The 14,823-nt window shown below is 40.1% G+C and overlaps 6 non-coding genes across 6 annotated transcripts; 2 read left to right on the top strand and 4 right to left on the bottom strand.

The window, feature by feature from the left end:
• Positions 1-201: 201 nt before the first annotated feature.
• Positions 202-273, bottom strand: tRNA-Ile(GAT). Its single transcript has one exon. It is a non-coding gene; the product is annotated as a tRNA-Ile (tRNA).
• Positions 274-4,332: 4,059 nt separating this feature from the next.
• tRNA-Ser(TGA) lies at positions 4,333-4,419 on the top strand. Its single transcript has one exon. It is a non-coding gene; the product is annotated as a tRNA-Ser (tRNA).
• A 573-nt stretch (positions 4,420-4,992) lies between these two features.
• tRNA-Tyr(GTA) lies at positions 4,993-5,076 on the bottom strand. Its single transcript has one exon. It is a non-coding gene; the product is annotated as a tRNA-Tyr (tRNA).
• A 968-nt stretch (positions 5,077-6,044) lies between these two features.
• Positions 6,045-6,116, bottom strand: tRNA-Phe(GAA). The gene has a single exon. It is a non-coding gene; the product is annotated as a tRNA-Phe (tRNA).
• A 2,481-nt stretch (positions 6,117-8,597) lies between these two features.
• tRNA-Ala(TGC) lies at positions 8,598-8,671 on the bottom strand. Its single transcript has one exon. It is a non-coding gene; the product is annotated as a tRNA-Ala (tRNA).
• Positions 8,672-12,692: 4,021 nt separating this feature from the next.
• Positions 12,693-12,766, top strand: tRNA-Lys(TTT). The gene has a single exon. It is a non-coding gene; the product is annotated as a tRNA-Lys (tRNA).
• The last annotated feature ends 2,057 nt before the right edge of the window (positions 12,767-14,823 follow it).

The following is a 14,823-nucleotide window of genomic DNA, read 5'->3' as shown; positions in this document are numbered from 1 at the left end:
CGGGCGCAGCCCCCCGCGCGTACGCGCTTTAAATTTTATAGGGGGGCGCCCAGGCAAATTTCAAATAAATTTTATAGGGGGGGCGAAGCCCCCTCTTTTAAAAATACAAAAAGGCGCTACGCGCGGGGCGATAAAATTAGATACGCGCCAATAAAAATCGAAGGCGCTACGCGCGCCTCTTAATTATTATAAGAACTTTAATTTGTCCTAGAGGAATCGAACCTCTATAATGTCTTTATCGGAAACACATTCTAACCGTTGAATTAAGGACAACTTCAATATTTACTATTCTTATATAATAGTAGTATATAGCAGTATTTTTATGTAAGTCATAGTAAATTAAACTATTTGTCGCTAATATAATCGAAGATTATATAAAGCGCTTAAAAAAAAAAAGAATGGCGTTCAAGAATACGTGGTACAAATTCAGTAATAGCACGTAGAATTTGAATTTCACCAAAACTAAGCTCATATGAACTAGGTAGTAGTGATAGAGCTCTTTTATAATAATTAGTCGCCGCGCGAAGCGAAAAATCGGGTGGCCGCGCGTAGCGCAAAATCGTAGATTTTTATAGGGGCCCCCTAGAAAATTTAAAGCGCGTACGCGCGGGGCGCTACGCGCGCCCGCCTGGGCGCCGCCGTAGGCAAAAAATAGAATATTTTTGGGCGCTTTTTTTTTATTAAAAACAAAAGCGCTACGCCTAATCAGGGGCGCTACGCGCGCCCCCTAGTCAATTTTTTCGCCTTTTTTTTTATTAAAAAAAAAAACAAAGAAGCCGCGCCGGAGATTTTTCGCATAGCGCGGGGGCGCGAAAAATCGCGCGTAGCGCATTTTATTAGGCGTATAAAATAGACTCCATGTTAGATCACTTGCATTAAATGATTCAAGTAGTCGAATATGTACAGATTCTTTTGGTCGATTACCAAATAGACAATCCTGATCTTGACCTATTCGATTTACTGTATTACTAGCTGATACTATATAATAATTTAGTGTATCTGTAATGCCAGATAGACAATATACTGAAGAATATACACTCATTGAATATTTAAGAGGTTGACTAAAATATTCTACACAGGGGGGGCGCGCGTAGCGCCCCGCCGAAGGCTTTAATTAGTTAAATTCGCGCTACGCCTAATCAAATTTACTAGTAAATTTTGCGGGGGGCTTCGCCCCGCGCCGAAGATTTTTGCGCATAGCGCGGCCGCTTTTTCCATGGGGCTTCGCCCGGTCTTACACTATATTTTACATAGTTATTTAGGAAATCTAGGCGCTTACGCGCGGGGTAGTGAATTAATCATATCGATTAGTGTTTGAAGAGCTTTTAGTGCCTGAGGTGTCAGCTCTTTTACTTGTACTAGTTCTCTTGTATCTGATAGTAGTCGTGAAACTAGCTCTGCAATACATCGTGGTGTATTAGGATCATTAATTAGATCCATTAGCATAGGTTGCATACTTCTCATATTCATATTAATATTTAATAACGAAAAAACTAGGTGATATAGTAAATAATACTTAGTACATAATTTAAAGTATATTACAAATTCTAGTTTTCTTAGAGTATAACACTCTTATTCTAGCGGATTCTTTTTTTGCTTATTTTTCCTTATGCGCGTTAGAAAATCGAAGAGAAGATTGGGCGCCCCCGCGCGTCAGCGCCTTTTTTTTTTATTAAGATGCCTTCGGCGGGAAAATGCGCTACGCGCGGGGCTTCGCCCAGGCGCGTCGGGCCGCGCTACGCGAAAAATCTTCGATTTTGCGCTACGCCTCTTTAAAAAAAAAAAAGAAGGGCCCGGGGAGAAATAATTGGAATATTTAGTTTACTAGCTTCCCCACCAGTAAACAGAAATAAATAGGAATAGCCAAACTACGTCGACAAAGTGCCAATATAGAATTGACGCCTCAAAACCAAGATGGTGATGATCTGTAAGGTGGTAACTTAGCATTCGGAAGAACGCTACTCCAATAAAGATAGTACCGATAATTACATGTACACCGTGGAATCCTGTTGAGAAGAAGAATGTACTTCCGTACACTCCATCTGCGATAGTGAAGGGTGCGTTATAGTATTCAATTCCTTGGCAAATTGTAAATAGTACAGCAAATACTAGTGTCATAACTAGTCCTAGAATTGCTGCACGTCGATTTCCTTGGATAAGTGCATGGTGAGAATATGTTACAGTAGCACCTGAAGATAGAAGCAGCAGCGTATTAAGCAGTGGTAGCTCAAACGGATTAATAGTTGCAATACCAACAGGAGGCCACTGTGAACCTAGCTCCACAGTTGGAGAGAGGCTAGAATGAAAGAAACCCCAGAATACAGAGATAAAGAAGAATACCTCTGAGATAATAAATAGGGCAACACCCATAGTAATTCCTTTTTGTACTAGAATTGTGTGATCTCCAAGGAATGTTCCTTCTGCTACTACATCTCGGAACCATAGTGCCATAGCAGCAACTGTTGTTGCTAGCCCGATTCCAACTAGTAGAGCTCCTGAACCTCCTAGAGGGTTAGCGTAACCGTTGAAGTACATTACTGCAGCTGAAGTTAGGATTAGAAGTGCAAATGATGTTAGTAGTGGCCATGGACTAGGTGTAACTAGATGGAATGGCTGAAATTGAAATTGTGTTCGTGATAGTGTTGTGTTTTGTGTGTTCATTGTTATTTTTGTCTTATCTTCGCAAAAGGATGTTAATTTAGCTGGATACATTAATCATAATCTATATTCCAATTTATAGTACTTAGCTAAAGCTATTATTATAAAATAGGCGCGTACGCGCGTTATAATTAATACAAACCAACAGTGCGATACATTAATTATATTAAATAGATAATTAATGTATCTATATTAAAAGAATTCTTTTTCATATATCAATAATATACCTTTTAATTACTGTATAAATTTATATAATAAGCAATAATAAAAGTAAGTAATTAAATGAAAACTTCCTATTTATATATTATCTGCATGCTTAACTATTATTAATATATATACTAATAACTATATTTCTAATGAAAGCGCCTATAAAAATAAAAATCTTCGGCGCGGGTTATAAAATCGCGCCTATAAAAAATGCCCCCTATAAAATTGAAAAGAGGGCGAAGCCCGCCCAATAAAATTTCTTTGAAATTTTATAGGGCGGGCGGGCGCAGCCCCCCGCGCGTACGCGCTTTAAATTTTATTGGGCGGCGCATTTTATTAGGGCGCCCCGCGCTATGCGAAAAATCTTCGGCGCGGGGCGAAGCCCCCCGCAAAATTGACTAGGGGGCGCGCGTAGCGCCCCTGATTAGGCGTAGCGCTTTTTGTTTTTTTTAAGAAGGGGGCGGGCGAAGCCGCGCGTACGCGCGGAGAATAATTTAGTAATAATTAAACTAGAAAGTAAGTAGATATACAAATAAAAACAGTGTGTACATTAAAAAGATGCGCCGAAAAATATTCCACTTTTATAACTGGAAATACTGCCATTTTTTTCTTATATTAAATGACGAAGAAAGCACCGCGCGTAGCGCAAAATCTTCGATTTTTATTGCAGAGCGCCTTCGATTTTTATTGCAGAGCGCAAAATTGAATATAAATTTCTGTACTGGCTACTAAACTACTTACTATTAATAAAATTGTTTAGTATCACGCTCTATAATCTAAAATTAAGTTGCCTCGCCCAATAAAAAAACAAACAAAAAAATGAAAAAAAGATTCTATTTTTATTAGCGTCAGTAACTTAAACTGTAGATTAATTTGCACAAATTCTTTAGATCTCTTCAGCGGAAATTTTGCTATATAATAGCTGGTATTTATTTATTATATTAATTGATAATAAATTCTTTGATTGCTTAATAAGGCAAGAAAATTAAGATAAGAAAAGCAGTCTAATAAAACTGTATATTTTCTAACTCGCGAGAATATCAAAAAGATTTGCGCTACGCGCTACCTCGTTTGTACTGCTTTCTTTTTAATTACGCTTACCGATACCTATATAAGTAACTATATATAGGAAATATATTTATATATCATAGTGAAATAAAAAGAAATGTAAAATTTCAATCTATATTTTATTAGGGCGGGGCGCTACGCGCGCCCTAATAAAATGCGCCTATAAAAAATGCCCCCTAGAAAATTGAAAAGAGGGCGAAGCCCGCCTACGGCGGGCGGGCGCAGCCCCCCGCGCGTACGCGCTTTAAATTTTCTAGGGCGGCGCGATTTTATAACCGTATAAAAGGCTTAATCCTATAATAAAATAGTGGATCGCGCGTAGCGCAAAGCTTCGATTTGCGGTCCATTTCTGAAAGAAAATAGAAAAGCAGATTTTACATAGATATAGCTAATTAGAATGGACGTGTGACAGAGTGGTTTAATGTACCTGGCTTGAGTCTAGGAGTTCTCACCCGAGAACCGGGAGTTCGAATCTCCCCGCGTCCGTATACTCATATTATTTACTATATATATATAATATATACCGGGGGGCTTCGCCCGCCCTATAAATAATTAACCAGTCTTAAGCAATATAGATAAAGTATTATTTATAGTATTAATGTCTTTTCTTTTTTAATAAAAGGATCAGACGTCCAGCGCAAGTTTACTAGAAAAACAATCTATTTGGATTTTTTACAAAAAATCAAGGATATATCTAGAATAAAGAATCTAGTGCTATAGTGGGGCCGCGCGTAGCGCCAAATCGAAGATTGGGCGGCCGCGCGTAGCGAAAAATCTAATATTTTTATAGGCGCGCCGAAGGGGCCCCGTTCTTTTTTTAATTAAAAACAAAAATGCGCGGGACCGCGCGTAACGCTATAATCTTCGATTATATTAGCACAAAAAGAATGCCCCGCGCATAGCGCACATTTTATTATATTGAGCCATAGCCATAAACGACATTAATTTAGTAAGAAATGAAAATTCAACCTATAAATTAGTACGCCGAAAAAAATGGGATTTTATTATGAAATGAATAGTTGTGAAATTTTGTAAGGCGCTAGGAAAAATGAAAGAGAATTACAGATGTGAGATTCGAACTCACCACGGCATATAGCCAATGCTTTTACAGAGCACCGCCCCTACCAATAGAGCATATCTGCATTGTTTTACATAAAGGGCCAGGCCCTTTACTTATTATTATACCTATATATATATACAATCTGTTTACATTGTTGGTCATTGTATTAAATAGATTAATACAATTTTCTGAATATGATTAACATGCAAATATGCAAAAATGAAATAAGAGCGCGCGTAGCGCAAAAGATTCTATTTTTTCTTTTTTTAATCCGTTATCTGCTCCCGCGCGAAGCGCCCTTCTTTTTTTTTATAAAAAAAAAGAGGGGCCGCGAAAAATCAAAGATGGCCCCGCGCGTCAGCGCCTTTTTTTTAATTAAAAAAAAGCGCTACGCCTAATCAGGGGCGCTACGCGCGCCCGCCGTAGGCGGAAATTTTGCCGCCTATAAAAAAGATTCTATCCCTTCGGCGCCCGCCGTAGGCAAATTTATTTTCAATTTTATAGGGCGGCGCCCAGGCAAATTTAAAAGAGGGCGAAGCCCGCCTACGGCGGGCGCCTCTTTAAAAAAACAAAAGCGCTAATAAAATGCGCCTATAAAAAATGCGCTACGCGCGCCCTAGAAAATTGAAAAGAAGGGCGAAGCCCTATAGGGCGGGCGCAGCCCCCCCGCGCGTACGCGCTTTAAATTTGCCGGCATTTTATAACGCCGCGCGTACGCGCGCGCGCAAGAATATTCGATAGGGCGGGGCGCTACGCGCGCCCCCCGCGCAAAATTTAACTAGTTAAATTTCTTAGGCGAAGATTTTCTGCGCTGGCTAATAAATTTCTCTTAGAAATTTGCGCCGCGACTATTTTTTTTATCCGCGCGTAGCGCAAAATATCTGCTAATTTTCCCTGCTCGCGCAGCGGGGCTTCGCCCGGTAAAAATTAGGCGCGACAAAAAGAAATTCATTTTTTGCGCGTATCTCTTTTTAAGAAAATTCTTTTTTTAATAAGCGCTATCTACTTAACAAAACTTTTGTTTATAAGTAGCCACTCTATAAAATAAAAATGCCTCAAACTGGAATCGAACCAATCCGTTAGAAGCTTCAGTTCTATGCTCTACCATCTAAGCTATTGAGGCTTATATACATTTTACATATAGTATACAATTGAAATATACAAGCTAATATTAAGAGTCCATATAGAATTCAATATCTTCTTATATGGACCGCGTAAAAGTAATTTCCTTTTTTTGCTTATTTTTCCTTGTGCGCGTTAGAAAATCGAAGGCGCTACGCCCTTCTTTTTTGCGCGGGTGTAACCCGCGCGGCCCCGCTTTTGTTTTTTAAAAGCGCGTACGCGCGCCCAATCGAAGAGGGCGCGCGGGTGGAACCCTATCTTCGATTTTGCGCTACGCCTCTTTTTTTTTCTGAAAAAAAAAAAGGCGCTGACGCGCGGCTTCGCCCGGACTCGAACCTCTCTCCCATCCTTCATCCTTTCTCTACATATTCTTACTATATTTCCTATATAGTCTATATATACTACTCTCTAAAATTTCCCCGCGCCCTTAAAAAAAAAAGGCGCTGACGCGCGGGGCGCCCAATCTTCTCTTCGATTTTTATTGGCGCCCCTACTTTATTTATCCCCCGCCTAGAAAAATCGAAGATTTTTATGGCGTAGCGCCTTCGATTTTTCGCTAGGCCGCGCGTAGCGCTTTTTTTATAAAAAAAAAGAAGGGCGCCCAATCGAAGATTTTGCGCGTAGCGCGGCCGAGCGTAGTTTTCTGTATTTATATTTGACTGGGCGCGCGTAGCGCATTTTTTTCTACTTTATCAGTACCTACCGGAATATATTATTAGGCGCTTACGCGCGATTCTTTTTAAAAACAAAATGCGCTACGCGCGCCGCCGTAGGCGCCCAATAAAATTTCTTTGAAATTTTATAGGGCGCGCTACGCCTCTTAAAAAAAAACAAATGCGCCTATAAAAAGCGCTCTGCGCCGATTTTTATTTTGTAGCGCGCCGGGCGGAGCCCGCATCTTCGATTTTTTATTGGCGCGGGCGAAGCCCTTATTATTATTATTATTCTGGTCGTTCTTTAATTCGTTTCTTAAGATTAGTAAATACAGTAGGGTCTGTAGATCGATCTTCACCTGCTTCAATTAGTTTAATAATGTCTTGGAACCATACCTGAATATCTTGCTTAATTCGAAGTGGATATTGTTCTAGGGAATTTAGCATAGATAGTGCAGCTTTAATACTAGTAAATTGTACAATATGTGGGGACGACTAAATGGAGGGCGGTTTTTAATCTCATTAGCAAGTTCACTACTAGAACAAGTAATCTTAATTAGAGTCGCGCCTTATTTTCCCCGCGCCTAATAAAATTCAATTTACTGGGCGCCCTCATTTTATAAGCGTAGCCCTCTCGAAGGCGCTACGCCTAATCAGGGGCGCTACGCGCGCCCCCTAGTAAATTTTGCCTACGGCGGGAGCCCTATCGGCGCCTATAAAAAATATTTTTTATTGGCGCCCAGGCAAATTTAAAAGAAATTTTATAGGGCGCGCTACGCCTCTTTTTGTTTTTTAAGAAGGCGCTAATAAAATGCGCCCCCCTATAAAATTTAAAGCGCGTACGCGCGGGGGGCTGCGCCCGCCCGCGGGCGCCGAAGGGATAGAATATTTTTGCCTACGGCGGCGCGATTTTATAACTACGCGAAAAATCTTTGATTTTATATGGCGCGAGCAGGGAAAAATTAGCAGAATATTTAGACCTTTAACAGAATTATTAGTAATAACAGTAAAATAAAACATACTATAACCATCCCCGCGACTGCTCCTTGAAATTTTCTAAGCCAAGAATTCTCACTAGTCACAGCACCTTTATTATAAATAATAGAACTAGAAATAGTCCCGCCCCGCGCCTAATAAAATGAAATTTACTAGGCGCGGCGCAAAATTTAACTAGTTAAATTTCTTCTCGAAGATTTTGCGCTACGCGCGGCATTTCTAGATTTAGACAAATCGGACGCCGAAGGCACCTTCTAGTGGTAGTAGTAGATATTTACAATGTTTAGTTAGAAATTTCTACAGATCACTATCTTTATCTAGAGGCCGCGCCAATAAAAATCGGCGCAGAGCGCTTTTTATAGGCGCCATACATTTTTTGTATGTTCTTGTTGAGCTTTACTAAGCGCGTACGCGCGGGTCGGCTTTTAGTAGAAATAAGAAGAGTAGTCATAGTATATGTAAGTGATTTAACTACAACTTTATCCTCAATGTAAACATTTATATCGGAAGCTATAAACATAGTAATAGTTTCATACATTTGTAGTGCGAAATAAATAAGGATTACACTTAGAATAAAATCTACAAAAGTGATTCGGTTGGAGCGTTCACCTTCGTTAGAAATAAGGGAAATAATTGTGATTTTATTGATTAGGATTTTTAAGATAGTTTTAAATAGAAATGAAATTAGATAGTACAACAGTATAACATTTTATAATTACACTGGCCGCGCTACGCGCAAAATCTTCGATTGGGCGCCCTTCTTTTTTTTTATAAAAAAAGCGCGGCCTAGTGAAAAATCTTTGATTGGGGGGCTTCGCCCGCCCCCCGTTGTGTGGAGAGAACAGGACTCGAACCTGCATCAGCTTCCTTGCAAAGGAAGTATACTAACCAATTGTAATATCTCCCCGCCGAAGGCTTTTACTAGATCTATACCGCCGAAGGCGCCTTCGGCAGTATAAAAAAGGAAAGTAGAATAATAAATAATAAATTTTCGAACCTCCTTAAATAAATATATATTTCTATAAAGAAAGAAACTTGCAGTATACTAACCAACTATACTATGCATTCTTTTTGTGCTAATATAATCGAAGATTCTAGCGGATTCCTTTTTGTTTTTTAAGAAGGGCTTCTTCGATTGGGCTCCGCCCGGCGCGGTAATTTTCCCCGCGCCTTAGAAAATATCTGATTTGATTTTATATGGCGCGGGGCTTCGCCCGGGGCGCTACGCGCATAAGAAAAAGGCGCTTACGCGCGGGGCGCCCAATCTTCGATTTTATAACCCCGCGCGGAGCGCTAATATGGGGAATATTTATATTCCTTTATAAACCTTTATTATTTAAACTAGTCATAAATAAATGCGTTTAACAATGGGCGGAGCCCGAACTATTATGTACTAAGAATAAGTGAACCTAATTATTTTCGTAGGGGCGTAGGAATTATATCCCGCGCGTACGCGCGGCTTCGCCCGCCCCGCTATTATGAGGGCCACTAATGAATATATTAGCCGCCCAATCTTCATCTTCGATTTTATTAGGCAGTATATAAAAGCGCTATAAAAGATGGCTTATTTACACAAACTATAATAAGATAAACATGGTGGGTATCCTGAACATTATAGCGCCTTATATAATCTTCGATTATATTAGCCAGCACACTAAAAAAAGAAAGACTACATTTTTTGATTTCTTTTTCTTATGCGCGTTATAAAATCGGCGCAGAGCGCCCCTTCCCAAAGGGGCGCTTCTTTTTTATTAAAAAAGCGCTACGCCTAATCGGGCTTCGCCCCCCTAGGAAATTTTGCCGCCTATAAAAAAGATTCTATCTTTTATTGGCGCCCAGGCGGGCGCGCGTAGCGCCCCGCGCGTACGCGCTTGAAATTTTCTAGGGCGCGCGTACGCGCTTTAAAAAAGAAGCGCGTACGCGCGCCCAATCGAAGGCGCTACGCCCTCTTTTTTTATTTTAAAAAAGAAGGGCGCCCAATCGAAGAGGGCGCGCGGGTGGAACCCTATCGAAGATTTTGCGCTACGCGCGTCGCCTTATTTTTCCGGAGCGGAGGGCGCTACGCGCATTAGAAAAATTAGCAGCGCCAATAAAAAATAGGCGCGCCGAAGGCGCGCTTTTTTATAGGCGCCGATTATATTAGCAGGCGGGGGGAAAATAATTTTATATTAACTTATTGGAATATAGTGTGTAAAAAGGTATAGAATACCATGAAATGCACCAATAAGAGCGATAGATGTGTTAATTTGTAGGAAGATTACTAGAATATTATAAAATAGGTACTGATTATTATAGTCTTGTTTTTCTTCTTTTAGATTAGGTTGGAGAAGCGCTTCGCGCGGACTGATAACACTTTTCTTAAAGAAGTAAATAGTCTTTTGAAGTGTTACGGAAATTAGCACGGCAAGTAGTGAGTAAAATAGTAGCTTGGTAGACGCATTACATGCTTCACACATCTTGATGAATGGAATATCATTTGTAGTATCATTATCTACTAGTACGACTTTCAGGATATAATCACTAATTTCATGGAAGTAATAGATAATTGTAATCCCTAGAAGATGTTTTTTAAAGTTAGACCATTCTAGTGTACGAACTAGAAGATATGTACGATAAAATCCAAAAGCTATTCCTAGTACAAGCTGAGCTGCTTTTTGGAAGTAATGTACTGGAAGAGTTAGAATAGTTATACCAATAGGAACCTCTATAGATGTATTATATTTCGCTTTCAGAATTTCACAAAAATGGCTAGAAAAATAGATAGGAATAGTATAGTTCTTATAAAGAAACATACTTAGAATTAGAAGAATAACAAAAAGAGAAACAATAACCACTTTGTTAATTGAAATAATACCGCGCATAGCGCCTAGTGATTTATTGAACTCTACTGTTTTCAGGTCAGTTTCGTTTTGCCCTGAAAAAAGTTTACTAACTTTACCTAGCCATGACGGAATCTTTTTGCTAAAATAGCTAATAAAGATTTGTGTAAAGATAGAAAGTACAAAAAATAGTGCCACTGTAAACAGAATATAAACAATTAGATAGGGCTCCGCCCGTAGTAAAAAAAGAATACATTGAGATTCCTTCACTAGAGACGCAATCCAGTTGACTTACATCTGTGTTAGATGGACATCGACTAGCATCATGGAATTTCATCCAATTAACTAGATAATCATAGATAGAAGTTACAATATTAGTATAAGCATTCGGCGTATCCTCAAGAGGAGAATGAATAGGAAAATCCTTGTTACCACTGCTAGTGTCAGCTAGAGTATTAGGAGTATTATTAGCTAGTTCAGCTTCTCGAAATTTAGCTTGTAGACGATCGCGGTCTAGAAGATTATTTTCATGTTGTTGAAGGCGCGTAGCGCGGGTTATTACTTTGAGTAACTTTGTTAATAGTTGAGACACTATTATTAGTATTATAGGCTGTATTCCCTTTGGGTTGACCATATACCGCTGTGGTAATAGTAGATGCGGTATGTTTTATAAACCCTTCCTGATTCAGCGCATTTACAAATAGTAGTCCCGCAAAAGTTGCAATTTTCGTTTTGGGACCTCCCCGAACACTCGACGTTGCTGTAAGAATACCCGTTGTAATAACCCCCTGGTAAAGGGCTTCTTTCCACCAGTTAAAAGATGGTAGTCGTTGCACTGCTGATTGGATGTCCTCAGCTGTTGCTCCTACTTGTACAGAGATACCAGAATTCATTGCTTTACGAGCTAGCTCTTTGCCTACTTTAGTAACAGTTTCTTCTGTCTCACTCTGTTGAAGCTCTGTACAATAATTTACATCCTCCCCACTATAAGCATATGCTACTTCTATAGTAAAGTAGAGATAAAGAAAGAATCCAGTTACAAACAGAAGAAATTTGTAAGGAAGACGTGCCTTTTCTAGTTTCCAGAGCAGAAGCTCCATATTGTCCTTAAGCCAAACAAATACACTTAGATTCTTAGTTACAGGATTATTTGTGTGAGAAAGAGCGAAAGTACAATACTCTTTATAAGAAGTATAAAGATAGTGTAGAATAAATACTACCGGGACGACGACCCAGTGTGGGGACTGTAGGTTTAGTGATACACCATTGTCTACAAGTGCAAGGAGTGATAGCTGGGCCTCTTTTAGAAATCCAAGAATAGTAAAACTATTCCAGTATTCTGCTGCAAAGTATACTAGTTTCATTAGAATTAGTACTGAAAATGCTGTCCCAATCATAGCTGCAAATACAGCAAAGATTAGATACAGTGTACCAATATCTTTAGCATTTGTAGAGTAAAGCCATCGTACCACTGCAAATTGCTGTGGGAAATCCTCTTAGTCTAGTTACTTTCTTTTTAGTTCAATCTTTTGCTTTATACTAATGCATTTTACTATTTTATTCTCGCTCCGCGCCTAATCAAATTTACTAGTCGCCGAAGGCTTCTAAGCGTAGCCGCGCCTAAGATTTTGCGCGGCTACGCCGGAATAAAAATCGTATATTTTTTTGCGCATTTTTGTAATAAAAAAATGAAAATAAAAATGAAAATCAAAATCAAAAAAAAAGAAAAAGAGGGCGCCCCCCGATCGAAGATTTGGCGCTACCCGCCGTAGGCAAAATCGAAGGCGCTACAAAATAAAAATCGAAGATTTTGCGCTACGCGCGGCGCATTTCCTAATTAGCAAAACCAAAAACAAAAAGCGCGTACGCGCGGGAAGGCGAAGCCCAGTCGCGTTGAGGACTTCATTTTTAGTAAATACGAATATGAAGAGAGTAGCTAAAAAAGTTTCCCATTTTTTATGTATTTTGGAATTCCTATATATAGGTATATTATTACTAACAACGGACAAAAGGAGATTCGAACTCCTAAGGGAGTTTGTAATATCCCAGACAATTAGCAATCGCCGACACCTCGCCAATAGTGGTTTGTCCTTAAGTAACCTATATAAAGAAGGTATAACTCAGTTGGTTAGAGTGCGATACTTTTAATATCGAGGTCGTAGGTTCGAGCCCTACTATCTTCATATATTTCTATGCGCGTACGCGCGGGGGGGGGGCGAAGCCCCCCTATCGGAGAGGGCGGGCGAAGCCCGGGTTGAATCGAACAACCATTCTCATTACATTCTCTAGCAGTAAAGAGAGATATCGTTTATAAGAATTTATCTTCCTATATTAGTAGATATCTATAATAAACTTTATATACTTCTTTATTATCCAATACATGCACTATATAAGAGATTTATTATATAGGGGCCCCAATGTTATAAACATTGTCAGGTATTCCTTCATTTTAAAGGAATATTCTTAGTAGTAGATGTATTAAGCTATCTACAGAACCTTTTCATAATTTCTTTCTCATTAGAACGGGAAATGTTTTCTAAGACGGTCAACTTTTTTTTGGGTCCCCTATCGCGCCGCCGTAGGCGCCCTATAAAATTGAAAATAAATTTGCCTACGGCGGGGGCGCTCTGCGCCGATCCCTTCGGCGCCCGCAAATTTCTTTGAAATTTTCTAGGGCGGCGCATTTTTATAGGCGCCTTCTTTTTTTTTTAAGAAAAAAAAAAGAGGCGTAGCGCATTTTTCCAAAAATTAGCATAAATTTACAAAACAAGAACGTAAGAGACGAGATATTACAGAAATTTCTAATGGTACTGATCCGCGCCCGCTTTTTTTTAATGCGCTTTATATAATCTTCGATTATATTAGCGTCAAAAAGAAGAAAAGAATGCGCCGTCCACTACCTCTATATGCTAAAAGTGTAAATACAAAAGTTAGTGGTGCAAATTGGAGTAAGAATTTTCCGCCAAACGGCGGAACAAGTAACCTACCTCCATGTACTTTTGATATGCTAAAGGTTAAAGACCCGCGCAACAATCGAAAACTAATTAATGAGTTCAGTGCGCGGCCGCGGCCCCTCTTTTTTTGGCTCTATATTTGGACTTATAATCCAACAGGAGTATCTCTAGTAGGCCAAAGTACACGTAAGACACCGAAATATTCATTTTATACCGCCACTATACTTTAATGAGAATTTTCTATCAACACAGCTACGACCTATAAAAATCGTAGATTTTTATTGCTACGCGCGTAGCGCATTCTTTTACTATTATGGGAGGCCGGGCCTATAAAAAATATTCTATCCCTTCGGCGCCTACGGCGGCCCGCATCTTTGATTTTATAACTACGCGCGGGTTACACCCGGCCGCTAATAAAATCTTTGATTTTATAACGCCGCGCGTACGCGCGCGCGCAAAATCTTCGGCCCGCGCAAAATTTCCGCCTACGGCGGGCGCGCGTAGCGCCCCTGATTAGGCGTAGCGCCTTCGATTTTCTAACGCGCATAAGAAAAAGAAGCAAAAATATTTCACTAACTCTTCTACGTATTGATCCTACTCAGTACAAACCAATTGATGTAACTAAGATAAAACAATACTTTATCGATACACTACATTCAGAACTAAATGTAGTTCGAGATCTTTTTAATCCGACTGTTACAAGTGAGACACTATCACAAAAAAGGAAACTTATTAAAGCGGAAAAATCGCACCTGTTTACTTTTATAAGCGCTACGCCGGGCGAAGCCGCGCGTACGCGCGCCCAATCGGCGCCGCCGTAGGCAAAAAGATTCTATCCCTTCGGCGCCCGCAAATTTCTTTGAAATTTTATAGGGCGGCGCGGGCGCGCGTAGCGCCCCGCGCGTACGCGCTTGAAATTTTCTAGGGCGCGCTACGCTTCTTTGTTTTTTTTTTAATGCGCTACGCCTAATAAAATGGAGGGCGGGCGAAGCCGCGCGTACGCGCCCTAGTAAAAGTAAATTTTGCGGGCGCCCAATCGAAGGCGCTACGCGCGGCGCTACGCCATAAAAAATCGAAGATTTTTGCGGTGATAAACTACTTTTCAGCTTTGAATCTAAAGCACAAGCACAACTACTTGCTGGTATTACCTCTTCTACAATTAAAAAGGCTATTGAAAGAGCCTAATAAAAATCGGCGCAGAGCGCTTTTTATAACGCCGCGCGTACGCGCGCGCGCAAGGGCTTCGCCCTCCTAGTCGCCGAAGGCTTCTAAGCGTAGCCGCGCCG

This window comes from Ustilago hordei, assembly GCF_900519145.1.
Source record: "Ustilago hordei strain Uho2 genome assembly, contig: UHO2_mito, whole genome shotgun sequence".
Lineage (NCBI taxonomy): Eukaryota > Fungi > Basidiomycota > Ustilaginomycetes > Ustilaginales > Ustilaginaceae > Ustilago > Ustilago hordei.
Note: the sequence above shows the minus strand (reverse complement) of the source record. Positions and strands in the feature narration are given on the sequence as shown.